The sequence below is a fragment of the Thermobia domestica genome, chromosome 18, assembly GCF_964235325.1.
Source record: "Thermobia domestica chromosome 18, izTheDome1.hap1.1, whole genome shotgun sequence".
Taxonomy (NCBI): domain Eukaryota; kingdom Metazoa; phylum Arthropoda; class Insecta; order Zygentoma; family Lepismatidae; genus Thermobia; species Thermobia domestica.
In genome coordinates, this window is record NC_137471.1 from 121,986,551 (window position 1) to 122,004,546 (window position 17,996).

Below are 17,996 nucleotides of genomic sequence, written 5' to 3' on the forward strand. Positions count from 1 at the left end.
GGAAGAAGACAGAAGAAGAACAAGGGTAATGATGGAGAAACTGGAAAGAGACTAAGAGAGCGTATAAGACAACATAAGGATGACGTTAGGCTAGAAAGGAACAAAAATGCGGTCTACAAACACGTAAGGGATACGGGAAGGACATTCAGTTAATTGAAATGAAGTAAAAATTCTAGGCCAGGAAGAAAGAAGCATAGTTAGGAAATGGAAGGAGGCACGGTTTATAGAAATGGAGGGTAATAAAGCTATGAACTGGAACTCAGGGCTGATCATCGACCAACAGTGGAATAGGTTGTTGAAAAAGCTTAAAGTATAAGATATTAATACACATATCTATTATAATGTGGTATATATATTGATTGTCTCACACGTGTTTATGTATTTATTAGTCCATATTAGTTATCTCTATATACGTGTGTGTGTATAAGCATATATGTTATAGTATATATATTTATATATAGATATATATGTGGTTGTATAGTATACGAGTATATACTAGAGATAGGCAAAACAGGTTTTTATAAAAACCGGAAAACGGTTCCTAAAAAAACGAAATCCGAAAAACCGACATTTCACCGAAACCGGCTTCGCTTTTCTCCAAAAACCGGTCCGGTTTTTTGACCGAAACCGGTTTCGGTTTTCTACAAAACCGGTTCAGCTTTTTAGGAATCTGTTTCGGTTGTTTTCAAAAACCGGTTCGGTTTTTTCTCCAAGCACGGTTTCTGTTTTCTCCAAAAGCGGTTGGGATTTCTAAAAAAACGGTTCGGATTTAAGCGAAACTGGTCTCAAGTTTCTTCAAACCCAGTTTCGTTTCTCACCAGATTGGGGTTTCGTTGTTCTCCGTAAACCGGATCCGTTTACAAGAAAAGCAGTTTTTTTAAAGATATTTGTTTTTAAGCTTTTTCTGTTTTCTTCAATTTATGTTAAAAGGCCATGCCTCAAAAAGACATGAAGTTTGAAATCAGTGTTACTATGAGTAGAATCCAACCCGCGGCTACAGATAGACGTTATGTAGCCTATGCTAGCTTTAGCCTTCAGTTCACTGATCAGGAATATTAATTGCACTACCTAAAATAAATATACAATTAATATTATATATATATATATATATATATATATAGACAATTTAATTTATTAGACAGTACATACTACATGAATATGTTACTTCAAGTTATTGGGTAAAGAGAAAGATAAAATGCAGTATATGTTGGTTTGAGTTGGCTTCCGCCAAGTAAATCATTTATTTAAAAAAAATATAAGAATGCTTTGCACTAAGAGTTGAAATGACGGAGGCAAGTACAGTTGGAAGGAAGTTTGACAGAGATATTGCCTTTCACCAACTTCTACAGGGTTTTCAAACCAACACCAACAACGTTTGGGAGATGACTCCTGACACCAAGATGGGACGAATAGTAGACAAACCTGGGTGCCAAAATGCTTCCTTTCGGAGTTATAGGCTGCCGAAAACATGAAAAAATGAACTTTAAAGGTCCATAGCTCCTAAACTATGGGACGTCCTGTAGTCGGGTCAAGACTTCACATAGGAACTAATATGTGGACTATCCGAATATCCATGTTTCAGAATCCTGGGGCATTTCAGCAACAATTTTTATAGAGGTAATTGGTGAGTATTTGAACTTATATGCCTGTAGCCAAACTCCCTCTATAAAAATTATTGGTTGAGTACCTTAGGATTCTGAAACATGCATTTTTGCATAGGGCACATATTAGTGCCTAAGTAAAGTCTTTACCCGACAACGGTACGTCCCATAGTTTATGACCTATGGACCTTTAAAGTTCATTTTTTCATGTTTTCGGTAGCCTATAACTCCGAAAGGAAGCATTTGTGCACCCAGGTTGATCTATACTTTTCATCTCATCTTGGTGTCAGGAATCACCTCCCAAACGTTATCGATGTTGTTTTGAAACACCCTATATATTTAGAAGAAACACCAAAAAAGTATTTCACCGAAGATGACATTTTTGTAGTAGCTAGTAGGCAGAAAACTTAATTATATTCGCTTTGCAGATGCTATGGCAAATAAAGTAGTGATGGTACTGAGACCAAGACTTTTATATACCGAGACGAGACAGAGACCGAGATAGACCTCTATAAATCGAGACGAGACTTAGGTCAGTCTCGGAAAATCGGTCTCGTCTCCAATATTGATAGCTATTAAAATTGGTTTTACTCAAAATTTGTTTCGTTGCTCCTAGATAATATGGGAAAAGTTGACTCATGTACAGTAGCGTATTTAGGAGTGGTTATCGGACTCAACCCCCTCCCGAAATAAATTTGTGATAATTTCTTCGCATTACACTTACAACACAAATATTTTTACCCGTTCCTCAAGCCTCTCTCGAAACAAAATTCACTGCTGATGTAAATAGGCTTCTCTTTCTCTCTCTCTCTCTCTCTCTCCCTATATATATATATATATATATACCTCAATACCGTGACCACCGCCTTTACTTGTTTCCGCACATTCTTTCCTAATGCAAGCGTTGCTTGCATTGTTTGTCATCAACATTTCTACTGGAATGAGATGTTTCATTTTGGCAAGTACATCGCTTTTCCTTGGAAATTTGTTGCCGAAGACTGACGCATGGTTGAGTGCTGGGAGAGGGATGAATTCATGCCTTTCGCTGTTGTTCTATCAACACTACGAGGATATTTCACTCACAGAGCTTATGAATAAATGGAGGGAGAGGAGGGAAGGTCACCTATGAGATGATCACTAATACTAGAGTTTTGGGACTGTGTTTGTTGTTCGTCTGGCAAGTCGGCAGCTGTACATTCAGAAAAGTTCGCTTTCTCCTAAGGAGACCCCTATTTCTTGAATTCTGCCCCAGGCGACATATTTGCGCTTGTTCGTTGCACACCACCATCTGGAAGGCAGAATTGAGGGGGGAAGGGGTTGTTTCGTTATTTCCCAGTTCTTCCAAAGTGATCTTTTATCATTAACATATAGATATTTGAAATTAAGTTAGCAAGTTTTCCATCCTTATGTTCTTCTTGCATGTAGTGGCGGGTCGCGGACATAACCTCACCGAACATAAGTTCACCTATATTAATGCAAAAGCGGACAAAAGTTAACCAAACATAAGTTCACTGTAAATATTCCGGTACATCATCTCTATATTGATTTTAGAAAGACTTACGACCCGGCTAGAAGAGAAGCATTGTACGACATTCTTACATAATTTGAAATACCGAAGAAGCTAGTTAGATTAATTAAGATATGTTTAAATGAATAACAAAGTAAAGTCCGGGTAGAAAAATTTACATCCACCAGCTTTCACGTCGATAATGGCCTGAAACAAGGAGATGGATTGTCGCCATTATTATTCAACTTTGCAAGATAGCAACCAGGGCCTAGAGTTAAATGGGATTCACCAGGTTATGGCAGATGTAAATTTAATAGGGGATGATAGGAAAACAGTAGAAGGAAATGCAGAGGTCTTATTAAACACTTACAGGGTCATAGGTTTAGAAGTAAATGCAGAGAAAACTAAATACATGGAAGTTCGTCAGGATCGTAATACGGCAGCTCATGAATGCGTAAAAATATGGAATAATACTTTTGATAAAGTGAATACTTTCAAATATCTGGGATCAATATTAACAGACGAGAACCATATTCACGAATAAATTTAATGTCGATTAAAAGCAGGGAATTCGCGTTATTATTAAAATCAAAATCTCTTGTCGTCGCGAATTCTGTATATATTACTTTGGGTAATGGGCAAATAGAGGCGTGAAAATTGAATTTGGAATAAACATTATCGTCTACGGGGAAAGTACACAAATATGCAAAAATTTACTTTTTTTTAAACAAAAGCACGATGTTTGAGTTTTTATTATATTTTTCAATAGTATTTAGTAAGACCTTTAGAAGGAGCCTATACTCACTTTGTGGAAATATACCATTAGCCAACTACGGGTAATCAAATTTCGACCAAGTTGACATTTTAAATATAAAAGCCTAATAAGAGGCTGCTTCCCCATCAGGATCCTGCCGCCTATAGTCGGACAATTTGTCCATGCCGACCAGATGCCGCGGTCGGATTGCCGGCGCCGGACGCCGGCGTCTTTCCGCTCGATTTTCGACCGCGACGAGCAAAAAGAGATTCGTTCAGCAAAAGAAAACAAAGAGAGTTAGAAGGTAATTTGTTGCTTTAAAATACGAATTAGGGCTTATATTTCCCTCGTATAAAGCTTTCTCGAAACAGTCGGACGACGACTGCAAAAAGAGACTGCCGGCAATTTCTTGAAAAACGACGTCGGCACGACGTCGGCGAAAGTTGCAATAACGCGTCCCAGCGGCAAAGAGTCGAATTTTCGAAAATGAATAGAGCCTGTATCTTCTTTAATGATGAAGTAAAAATTGAAACTGTCCGAAGGTTTTTCTTGTGGGTAGGCACTAATTCCATTAAATATGTCTTGTGAAAACGGAGTCGGCAGAAAGTCGGCATACAGCGGACGGAACGACAGCGTCAAATGATGGTTGTAAAGACATCGAAACGTTGACGGCGTGCCGACCACGAAAAAGGTAAATGCATGAAAAGAAATGTAGTAAAGGGACTGCACGTAAAGGGTATATGAGAAGTAAATACTTAAAATAAAATACAAGTACGAGAGGATCCTTGACAAACATTTTGCAAGGAGACGGCAAACAGCGGACGGCGACCGCGGCAAATATTGTCGGAAAGACGCCGAAACGTTGGCGGCGTGCCGACAAGTAAAGAAGCCGAAAGAAGGTCGGCAAACAGCGGATGGACCGACCTTGAAAAGATGCTCGGACAGGCGCCGAGCCACCTTTGCAGCTGAAGAGTTTGATTGCAGAAATCGTAGTCTGGTTGTGGTGCCTGTATGTTCGGTTCGCGTTCTTCATTTGTTACATTGTGATGCAGTGTGGGTAAAGTCCTTTAAACAAAGTTCGTTGAGCTGAGTTTACAAGTGGGAAAATAATGTTTATCATTAAAATATTCATTCATTGGAACTGTACGCAGTTGCTGGTTAAGCAAATACCACGAAAACATGAAGTGAGAGAGTGGTGAGTTAATTTAATATTATTCATATATTATTGCACATATTATGCATATACATGTGGTGAGTTAATTTAATATTATGCATATACATTTCAAATTGTCATAAATTTTATATGTTGTGTTACATATGTTAATTGTTGCTGTGCATGAAAAAGATTCGGTTATAGTATGTTCCCGCGCACTGGCGTCTCTGGCATATAATTTTTTTGGGGGGCGGGTATCAATCAAAGATATACCTTCACGAACCCCCTAAGGTATATCGGCAAGTCATTACTTTAGGCAAGGCAGTGACAATAACCACGTCATCTGAACAGGTTCCCGCAATTATAGTTACAGTTCCCAAGAAGGAAAGACAGAAAACAACGTGCCCTGCGGGGCTCTAATCCGCCTTCACTCCCTAACGCTCGTTCGGCAATACTATATACTGACAGGATATCATTGCTTTGCCAAAGTAAAGAGTTACCGGTATATCAAGAACTCGATTACAATTGTAGGGTCCGCGCTGGCTCAGTGGTAGAACGTTCACCTCTGGTACTTGGGGTCCCGGGTTTGATCCCAGCCATCGCCATGTGAACTTTGTGATGGATAAACACTGTCTGCGTGGGTTTCCTCGGGGTTCTCCCGTTTATTTACACTTTCTCCATTCCACCATTTCATTCATTACTCATCATCACCGTCTTCTTTAGCCTAACAGGCATAACCGTTGGGCAAAAAACTCAAAGGTTTCACTTAATTTTTATTTTTTAAAAAAAGAGGGACAGTTAAGAAACTGTAGTACACTATTTTCTTCTTGAAATTGCAAAAGTTTGCATGCCTTAGTTTGTACGATAAGTGGCTTCTAACTCGACTCCAATGTATTTCTGCACAGTGTACGAAAGCTGTATTTTATGATTACAACTGAAGCGTTACTTGTATGAAACCATAAAAAGTGATATTGAAATATGTATGATTACCAAAGCCCACATGTTTTCACTACCCTCGCTTACGCGTATACCCACCGTCGCTGACGCACTTATTCCCGTCGGACACCCCCCCGCGCTACCGCACGAACCCACCAGCGTTACCCTGCTCTGACTCAGTTATATAGAATTCGTGCTCTTTAGAGGCCAACTAGCACCAGGGGCGAATTCAGGGGGAGCGATTGCCCCCTCCAAAAGAGGAATCCTTCTTACTTTATATATAAATAAAACCCATTCTGAGTTTGGAGTACTTAAAAGTAGCTCAAAGTAGTAGTATTACAACCTACCTCCCCCCCAGAAATCCGTCCTGGATCTGCCCCTGACTAGCACAGGTTCGTTTGTGTTTTTGCAGTGTAGTTTTTATGCCCCTAAGCTAATGTAAAGTAATCGAACGTAACTTAATCTAATCCAACCAAATATAACCGATCGGAGTACGTTTTCGTACTTTTTTTTTTCGATTTTCAAATTGGTTCTGCGATACAACAGTAAATCCCTAAATTTAGGTTAGGTTAGTTTGGATAATTTTTAGATTAAGTGTTCTGACTTACTGCTAGAGGTGATAGCTTGATTTTGTCTTTTTGTGAATAGTTGTGACACGCAACCTTTTCTTATGCCAATAAAGCCAATAAAGCGAGGTGGTATACATGCTGCACTCCTATAATACAATCAAAGGAACGCTATTTCCAAGCAGAAATCGTACTCCAGGGGAAAAACGTCAGCGCGGTGAGTGGCACACTGAGAAAAATGATCGGTAACCAACTGGAGATTAAAGGGTAACTTGGCTGCTAGAACCAGTTAATAATTTTATCTATGCCAGGTGTGATATTTTCATGTCGCCCAGTGGAAATATTTTAGAAACAATAAGAAGGAAATTGGTAAAATAATTAAAATTTTTCATCAATTATTCCGGGTGGTGTGCGCCGAAAATAAACCAGAACGAACGCAATCTCGGATTTGTACATAAGTTTTAAGCCTAAATAACAAAAAGGAAGATAATTATCTTAGAGAAACGTGGACAATTTCTCATAATGCTTAATGCCGTGTCAAGCTTTGTGTTTCTGTAGTATTCTCTAGTATTTAGTGTTTCTTTAGTAACCTAATAAGATCCACTAGATTATATACTGCAGGACTTGTTTCACATGTGATCGAAAACTTCCAATAAAAAAAACAGGAGAAATGAAGTAATGATTAAACGCTCTTGTGTACAGGTTTACTTGTGGCGCGATACTAGACAAAACTGATGAAAAATTATAATTGTTTCAACAATTTCCTTTTTATTGTCCCCTAGACGCTTTCTACTGGGCGGAATATATTTTACTTGGCATAAATAAAATTCAAGGGGATCTCTAGAAGTACAGTAATTGTTGAAAAGTTACAATTATTTTACGATTTGCGTATAAATAAGCCTTCCAGATGTCTAGCATAAAAACAGCGCAAAAAAGCACAAAACAATCTGTGCTGGGTGACCACTAAATAGCACGAATGCTATCGAACAGAGTCAGATAGGGCGAAGCTGGTGGTCCCGCGCGGGAATGCGTCCGAAGGGTGCAGGCACGTCAGCGATAGTGTATATGCGCAGAGGTGAGGGTAGTGGAAGGAAGTGCGTTTTGGGAATGATACAAGTTTCAACAACACTTGTTGTTTCATACTAGTAACTCTCCACTTGTAAACAAAATACAGGTTCTGCACACTGTGCAGAAATATGATGCCGGTGTACACGGTGCAGAAATAGCATCTAATAGAGCCCTTTTTCTCATGCACTCATTTGTTTTATTCGTCATAAAGCACTTGTAATGATTTTACACTAGTAAACCTAAGATACAGTTGTATTACATTGTATGTAATTAAGTTATCTGTACAAATTTGTTCCTTATAAAGATGTGTTTTCATGGAAAGTATTGAATTTTACCTGTAAATCTTCCAAAATGTAATGCACGAAAACTACACCTGCACCAGACTGTCTTATTTTAATATTTTGCGGGCAGCAGTGGCTCAGTGGTAGAGCGTTCACCTCTGGTGCATGGGTTTCCGGTTCAAACCCTGCTCCTGCCAAGTGAACTTGCGGTGGACAATGAACATATGCATGGGTTTCCTCGGGGCTCTTCCGTTTCCCCCCACTTTCTTCATTCCACCGTTTCATTCATCTTTCAATTTCGCTGTCTCCTTTAGCCTAGCCAGCATAAACGTAGGAGGTAAAAGTCAAAGATTTTTTTTTTAATTTTGATTTTATATAATTTTGATTTTATATAATCCTCTGCCACTTCCTCATTAAAACGTAGTGATGTTCTGGCCGTATAAGTCAAAGCTTTGTCCATATGGACCATCACCTGTTTCGCGTCTGATAGATACAATTGTAGGATATCTCTCCAGTAGGTGAATATCAGAATGGATTCTTGGAAGTATTTGGCATCCACCTTCAGGTTTTCTTCGACCTTGCGTGTCATCAACGTACCCTCATATCCGAATCTCGTAACAACCATAAATCCACGAGGGAAACTCCCTGCACTGACGATCAAAATTGCTGCGCCGTTTTCCGTCAATGCGATGGTCAAGGATGTTATAAAATTGAGGATCTGCCTATACAACAAAATCGTGAAGCCATATGTTACAGTTTCGCCACACCTACTGTGCCCGCTCCGTGCCACTAAGATAACAATGTTTCGAGTCAACAGTCATGGGGGAAACAAGAGTAGTCAATCAAACGTACCGGCTCAAACAATGCTTGGTTGTTTTTGTGGCTTCATTGAGTTCACAGGATGAAGATACGTATAGGCAGATCCCCTATTTTATAACATCCTTGGCCACGGTTTGTGGTCGCCCGAATCTGACCACCAGTAGTGATATGGATATATGACTTTCCATTTGGAACCCGCCAGGTACTTTTCATACAGTTTCTCCTGCAGTTCGTCTTACGTTCGGCAAAGTGACGAGATAGAAGTTGATGTACACGGGCCTTCACACACTTCAACCTGAGGCGCTTGCAAATTTTTTAGTTCACTGTTGAGGGTGCGAAGTGAAATCTGTGTGGACCATATCACGTTGAGTCGGGAGATTTTCTTAGCACTCGATGGATTCCCCTTAGCATTACGGATGTCACTTTGCTTGCAAGCCTTCTTCTAGTAGTTGTCGTGGGTGAATGTTTCGCAACGGTATTCTGTTGTGTGTAACGGGCCACAATAGCTTTTGCAATAGTCACCCCGGGTATTAATCCTTTCTCCTGACACTGTTTCACAATGTGTAGGTACAAGAACTTGGACATCGGAAGTTTTGAAAAAAAGTTAAACAATTCAACATCAACATCTGTAGAAAACCATTGGCGATTACTATTAAAACTTTTTTAACGAGAAAAGCTCGTCATTAACTTAAAAATTTTAAGCGTTCAACTTCTTAATTTTTTATTTTTATTAACGGATTGCCATCCAGGTAGTAATTCAGGAACAAAAACGACTTTATTCTCCATACATCTGATCCATTATTTAATCGTGGAAAAGGGAGACTCAAAACAGGAGCGTAATCAAGCAAAATTCGTTTCGTAGCAGTTACAGCGGTGATGTCTGTTCTTGAGTTGTGATTTTGTGCAGATAGTTGCACATTGGCTGATACTTACAGTAAAGTTTTCCTTCTTGTTTAAGAATAGTGACAGTGATTTATCATACAATATTAATAGTGTTTCAGTTAAAAGTACAACGTTTTATTTGCTTCTTATTGTAATAAGATAAATGAAGGCAAGCAGTTCCTTAAGTTTGATGTGATGTTAAAAGTTTTACGGTATAAGTGATAATTCACAATCTCGCCTTTAGCTCCGAATTTATGACTTTAATGTGAAGAGTTGACTGCCGAGTTATAGTTTTGTGATCTCGAGATTTTTTTTTTTTTTTTTTTTTTAGGGTTTCTCAAAGTTATTTGTTCATTCGATTGAATTCTTATTACAGATGGATTCTGTTTTAGATATGTTACTCAAATTGACTCCTAGGGGAAAATAAAATGTATTTGTTTTAAAACTTTTATCATTTTTGCCCACCTGATCGATTTCACCTGTAGTTTATTTAAGTACATGTGCATTTTATTTGTTCCAGTAACAAGGTTTTATTTTAAGGTGTAATATTTTGTATTCAGCCGAATATAAAATTCTCAATTTCAATAGTGTCTCAAAACCCTGACGCATATCGAAGTTCTATTTCAAAGTAATATAATGCGATCATCACTAAATATAATATTCAAATTTAATACATCTTTTTGTTTGGTGAGGGACTTAGGGATTTATTGTTTAACTTGCAGCTTCAAGGTAATGTTTCAAAGATTTCTCAAGAAACTCCGATTCCTACCACTGGATACACGGCAGGATTTCTTTTCTTTTCTGATTCTCCTTTGGGGTGGCGACCGTACTGTTGTAATAAAGATTAAGTAAAAGTTAACTGTTTCGACTGTTAATTGAATTCTTCATCAGTGACTATAGTTTTGATTGCTCTTACAAGTTTTCTTGTACATTTTTAAATGTTGATTTCTATCAAAGTAACTTATCAGTCTAGTCGGTTCTCCGTGTTCTTCGCGCATCACTGTCATAGTAAAGCTGCTTTGCAAACATTTTTGTACTATCCATTTAAATTAGCTACTTTTAATAGCCAATATTTTTTATTAGAGCATACCACTGGGAATTTAGAAGCGAATGACTGCTTCTAATTTAAGAGTGAAATGAAATATCCAGTTTAACGTCTCACGATTACGTATTGAGGCTAATGTAGACAGTGATGATGAGAAATGAATGAAATGGTGGAATGAAGAAAGGGGAGGGAACAGAACTCCGAGAAAACCCTACGCGCACGGTGTTTGTTCACCACAAAGCTCACTTGGTCTGGGATCGAACAGGGGCCCCACGTACCAGAGGTGAAGGCTCAACCACTGATATACCTCGGCCCTTTCATTTTAAGAATGAGTTCCTCATCTAATACAATTATATTTTTCGGAGTCAGTATATACAGGTCCACTAAACTCAAAACAATCCGTGAGCTCCTTCGTGGCTAAACGGTTAGCATACGCGCCTTTGGCGTAGGAGACCTGGGTTAAATTCCTGGTGGGAGCTCATGTGGTTCGGATTCCACGTTAATCAATAGGTACAGTTTCATATAGCCTCGCTACTGCAAGGGATGTTAAACTGAAAATCAACTCAAAACAAGCCGTGGGACAATAAACTCAATCTAATCCAATCCAAAGTTTCCACTGTTAGATTGGCACAAAGGGTAGACATGTCTATTCGTAACCCTTCTGACTGGCTTTTCACAATCCTTCAATGGTGCGAGGCTCTTGTGTGAGATGGCGCGTTTCAGTAGGCCGAAATAGTAGTAATTCATTGGTGAGGCATCAGATGTCTTTCACTGAATGCCTGTGAACGGGTTGGTATGAATGAAAAGTTTCTTCTAACATGTGTTGAGGAATAGATTCCTCCCTTAGAAGCAAGGAATGTCATGGCGACAAACTGTATGCGGATCTTGGAGGACGGGGGACTTCATGCGTCTCCCTACCTTTTCAAATCCACTTTTACCCCTGTGTGCAAGTAAAGCTGTACCCTGGCTAAGGGTGCCGATTTCTTTGTAAATTGGGGGGGGCATCCACATGCAAAAGGCATATATAGGGATTTAAAGACAAATTGCATTCAAATTATACCAAATATGGTATATTCATAAATACAATGCGAGGGAGCTCACATGAGCTTTGGGGGGGCTAGGTCCTCCAGGATCGGCGCCCTTGACCCTGGTTTCAACAATACGTACATGATGTATTAGTTTATATTAGTATGGGATTTTAAATTATTGCCCCAAACTTTTGACCATAGCCGGACAAGCAGACAAGTGATCGCTCCGGCCACTTTTTTTTTTTTTTTAAATACCAAAGTTACAACAAATGCAGAGACATTTTTGTTTTCAGTGTAGTATAAGAAAATGAATGCATTCAGAGACGCAGGCGTGGAATTGCTAGTGAAAAATGTTTAACATTGTGGCCAGTATTTGAAGCTTGATTCATATACACATATTAATCCCTAACGGCTGAGCTACACGGATAACTTATATTTTGCAGTATTATTATATTTTAATTAGTTCATTTGACTCTGTGAATAATTTTTCGAGTTAATTTTATATTCACCATCTATTTGCAGTAAATTGAACAGAATATCAAAAATTCTGCAGTATGGAAATGTAAAGTACAATTCACATTAAGGGCGGTGGGATACTGTCATGACTCTTTATAACATTGTTCTGCTTTTATTTCAATTGTTTCATATTGTTCACAATGTGTAAATACTCACGGAGCTCCTGTTCTACTGTGTTTTACAGGACTATAAAAGCTTTATATTTTAAGGGACTATAATGTGCTTTATATTTTTCAGGGTTAAAATTTTGTATTAATTTTAAGGTTAAGATTTTATGTCGAACCCAGAAATGTGTCCCAGTATAAACCATTGAACCACTTAAGTTTGACGTGAAACAAATCCATTCCACAAAGCTAAATTCTTTCCCTTTTATAAAACTATACATTTTTCGTCTTTCTTCAAATGATACAGAAAGGTAGTAACATAATTTTATGGATTATTAAATAGACCCTCTACTGTACTTTTAGAAATCTGTTACGTTGCAGCCGAAATAATTTTTCAAATTTCAATTAGCAAATTACTATAGGAAATTAAGGAATTACCATTTCGCATTGCATTGATAATCCTTTTCTATACTATTATTAATTAATATTTCCAATTATTCATTCTAATCATTCTATACAATGTTTTTACCTTTCTGTATAAGACACCGTCCTCGGATTCATATTGAAAATAAGTACGTCACTTTATGTGGTTTTATAAACTAGAGAAAAATTTAGTTTTGTTTCACATCGCTACGTTAAGTGGTTCAAAAATTATAAAGCGAGAACAATTCTGAATTGGGTATAAAATTTTAACCTTCAGAAAGGTTAAACACAATTTTAACCCTGAAAACTTTGTCAATATATGGACAACAAAGCAAAAGAGGTTATAACAAATTGAGTCATGGTTATTTCAACTAATAAAGGAGGTTATATTAGACGAGATACTCGGTTACTAGAATTAACTTACCCTATTACATTAACCGAGTAAACGGGTTATTTCAATTAACTGAACAGGTTAAATTAACCGATCTACTTGGTTAAACATTTGCTCTATCTTATTACATTAATCGAGTAAATATGTTATCTTAACTAATTTAATTTGTTATATTAACCGATCCACTTGGTTATACATTTGTCCTACCGTATTACTTTAACCCAGTAAATTGGTTACTTTAAGTAATTGAATATGTTATATTAACCAAAATACTCGGTTACTGCAGTTGATGCATCCTGTTTCATTAACCGAGCAGTCGGTTATTCCAACATACTAACTAGGTTACCGGTTACAGGCTATGATTGATAGTGGTAACTACGTGATCGGTTAGCGTACCCCTGTGAGTTATTACACTGTAACCTAGCAATATTAACCTGTAACGCAAGGTTGCTATCACCTTCTCTCGTTAACCTTTTTGGCTTGGCTGCCTGGAAACACGTCTCCGTTTTCCATATATTGACAAACTAACTTGGTTACTGTCCACCTTTTTCTTGTTTACTAGTAACTTTTTTTTTTTGCGTGTAGGCTCGGATTGAATCTCTCCGCCACCACATACCTTTTATGACAGTATTTTTATTTATAATTTTTACTTCATTAATTTTTATTTAAATCTCATTTTCAATTGGGAGTGTGACCCCTGTACTTTAAAAAATTTAGAAAATCATTGACGTTTAAAATCCTTTTACCAATAGTTGATGGGAAAACGACAAGTACTGACTGTTAGAAGTTTTTCACATTAGGCCCACAGACATGTTAATTGAATTATTCTTAATGTTCATTATTAGTTGCTCAGTTGCTATTTTTAGGTCGCTTTTAAGCATTTGTAAGTCATTCCCAGATACTTTCCCTCTATATAGCACTTAAATCGTACTGAGAATTGTAGAAATGTACTGCGTATGTACCGAGTGCAACATTACTGGTGGGAATCCGCCATGATTTTCATTGCAGTGCTACGCATCTTTTCTGCTGTCTGTCGACTGGTCGGAAAGGCAACTTTCCACCGGCGGGGCCGGCGCATGTTATGCGCCTTTCCGGTTGTTTGCCGACTGCTCGAAAGGACCTCTATTCGATGTCAGCTTCTCAATTCTCCTACAGGCGACATCCGACCTCTTGCCGCAGTCGAAAAGTAGTTCTTTGCCGACTGGATATCAATCCTTCAGGAAGGCAAAATTTTCACCACCTTTTACAGTAGCTTTGCCTAAGTTTGCCTCCGTGCTATGATTTCTCATGAAGGGCACAATTGCTAGTTCTGAAAGTATATAATACTTCCATGTCCCATTCAATTTCTTCTTTTTTGGCTGAGAGTGCTGCAAAAAAGCAAAAAGGAACGAGTTTTATACTGGGACACACAAAAAAAATGCAAGTATTATACTTCGAGAACTTGCAAGAGTGCTCCTTGTCGAGAAATTATAGCATGGAGGAAGACTTAGGCAAGACTAATGTAAAAGCTGATGAAAATTTTGCCTTCCTGAAGCGTTGATTTCCAGTCGGCAAAGGGCCACTTTTCGACGGCGGCAAGAAGTCGGATGCCGCCTGTGGGAGAATCGGGAAGCCGACGTCGAAAAGAGGTCCTTTCCAGCTGTCGGCAAACAGCCGGAAAGGTGCATAAAATGCGCCGGCGCCGCCGTCGAATAGTTGCCTTGCCGAGCAGTCGGCAAACAGTCGGAAATGAGCATTAAATGCGCCGGCGTCGCCATCGGAATATTGCCTTGCCGAGCAGTTGGCAAACAGCCGGAAATGAGCATTAAATGCGCCGGCGCCGCCGTCGGAAAGTTGCCTTGCCGAGCAGTCGGCACTCAGCCGTAAAGATGCAGTAAATGCGCCGGCGACGCCGTCGAAAAGAGGCCGGCATAAGGAGTCGGCAGAGGGTCGGAAAGAGGTCTTTCCGACTGTTTTGCCGACTCTGACGGTCGGCAACAGTCGGCAAAGGGCATTTTTTGTTACGATTTTCGACCGCTTGCCGCCTCGGCAATTTTGAACAAGTAGATCGTCGTGCCGCCGCGGACGGATGCCGGCTGCCTACCGGCGGCCTGCCACCGTCGACGGCGGCAATCTCTCTTGCCGACCGCGGCATCCTGATGGGGTTATCACATAAGACAGATGATCGAGTGGTAAACGCAGTTGTACTGCATGCCAAAGGTCTTGTGATCGAACTCTATTCCCCCCTTACGAATTGCTTGTAAAGATAAATAAACCCAATCGATTCGAGGTTCTAGTAAAAGCTGAGAACTTGGCTAGACAATCACGACAGCTCGTCAAACTGAACGAAACGCAGTCTTGAAAATTTGTAGTGTTAAGTCCAAACGATGTGAAGCGCTTAGATGGGAATTACAAGCTACTACTAGCAAAGTCTTACTACGTTGAACATCGGTTCAATGAAAAATACGAATTCTTCATTGCTCAAGAAACCAACAGTGCAAATTATGGTGATTATAACCAGAAAATAAAACAGATGTAGGTTTATTTGCAAACAAAAACTTAAAATATTGTATTGTTCAAGTTCCGTCAACAATCCAGTTAAACCTCACCAATAAATAAATAAATAAATAAATAAAATAAAAAAATACGATGAGTTTCGCTAAATGCGAGGTAAACTTTTAAGGTTACACACATGTAATTTGAACCTCTCATTTAAAACTAACAAATACGTATTTCAGCGTTCTTTGATTTTAGCTACGTAGAAGGGATAAAAAAAAGTCAGAATGGTTCGCCAAGATATCCTCCATACGTGGTGTCGTGGAGCCATTTGCTAGTACCTTCATCCTTCTTTATGCGTTTAAATTTGCTTCTCATATTATCTCTTAACCTACATGCTCTTAAACAAGTAGAAAGAAAGTACGAAATAAATTACAAAACTATTTAGAAGCTTCAAAACCGGTTTTATTTGTCTGCAAATTGTGGAGTTTTGTGTTGAAAGATATAAGAGTTGTATTATTTTGTTTTTAAATGTTTATATATACTGTTGGTACACTTTAGAAGTTTATTAGGAAGATACATACGTAATAGATATATTCTTCAATTCAAACTTTCTACATCTAGAATCAAAGCAAAATAAAAGAACACGCGTTGACATTGACAAAATTTGTGAACTCCAAATACATCAAGTTTCTAGAACTCGAAATACATCAAGTTTCTTCATTACAAAGAAATTAAGTTGTTATTTCATTTTATGAAAAAGTTTCTTTCTAAATATTAATGCTGTGCTATGTAATTAGTTATTTTATTTTCAAAAATACTTCACACAGAAAAAATACACTACAAGAAATTGATAATTATACACAAGTAGTGTCCAGCAACCAGATTTCTTAATAAATTTTACACTCACTCACGAAGATACAATATGAAGCTCTGATAGTCATTTTTAGAAAACTGAGCTTTTGTCCTAAAAATGCACTGATAATGAAAACAAGAACTGTTTCTTTACATATACAAATGTTTGTGTTTGCATGTAAATTTATAATCACAAGACTGGGAATGTCATTATTTGAAATAATATATAAATTACATAAACTTGCCAAAATTCACCAAAAGAGAAAACTGAAATACATCTCACAGATTCATGGATATATCATACCTTTATTCTTCTTAACGACATTAGATCAAAAATAGCAAAAGCACCTCTCCTCTGTTACAAGTTTCAATAACAATGTAACATTACTAATATTACTCTTATCTCACTTCATTATCCACTAACGTACCGTATATGCGGCGAAATAATAAAGCCCTATGCAAATATTTCACATGCATCACACACATCAATAGAACCAAGGACTACACTTCTGTTTACTTACGCAGCGGAATGAAAAAGGTGCTGCAGTTCTCACCTTGAGCTTAAACCAAAGTTTGAGATCAGCGGCGTGCCGTCAAGGGGACTAGGGGACTAGGCTAGTCCCCTGGCATTTTAATTAAAGTATTTTGTGATAAATATATACCAAAGAAAACGAAAACATTGTTTGTATTTCTCTATTTTCGTAAAATAACACTATTTCAATTGTTCTGACACAACTATAGTCAGCGCTTGTATGCTGGGTGCGACAGCGAAGTGGAGATCGGAAACGCTCGGGTTTTAATCGGCTTTTCTCGGGGAAGGGAACAGGGTCCAGCCAGCTAGTCCTCATATTATGTTGTCTAAGCTCTAAGCACGGGCGTTCTGTCGTAAGCGAATTCAATGCTCGTTTGCTTTTTACAGTTAATAGTTTTAACGCTATTAAATTTACAGTATTAATCTTGACACTTTAAGAAATCTAGTGAAGTGTGAACTTTTTAGATTATCAGTATATTGTGCAAATGACTCGAAGAATAAAGTATGGAAGGGGACTCGTCTGAGAAATCTAGTCCCTTGCAGCAAAGCAATGGCGCAAGCGGTGATATTACTTTAATTGGTATAGGGGACAGTAGGGGTGGGGATCGGCCGTTTCAGTCTTGTATTCTGGACCATTGGATTCCTTAATTTTAAAGAAATGCAACAAATAATAACCAATGGTAGAACAATTCCAAGCATTTCCATTTAGACAAAAATGAAAGATTATATACATAATACCAAAACGGATTATTTTGCTTCTTCAAAATAGTTAACTGCATGTAAAACAAGAAACAAACTGTATTGCTGGCCTTGTATTCTGTTCCACATAGAAAAGGACGTGTGGAATAATGATGGCTTTTGTGACATGAAAAATTTTCACAAACCCAAGTTGCGCCAAGAAAAATGTTATTCACACCTGTCCACAATAACTAAATTGAAAACTTTCGGGAAACCAGAATTGATTTTCAATTGAGCAAGCAATGCAGAAGTTGATTCAAACCGAGAACTAATGAACCGATTGATTTGTTCCTCTTGTTTTATGGCTAAACAAGAGCTATCA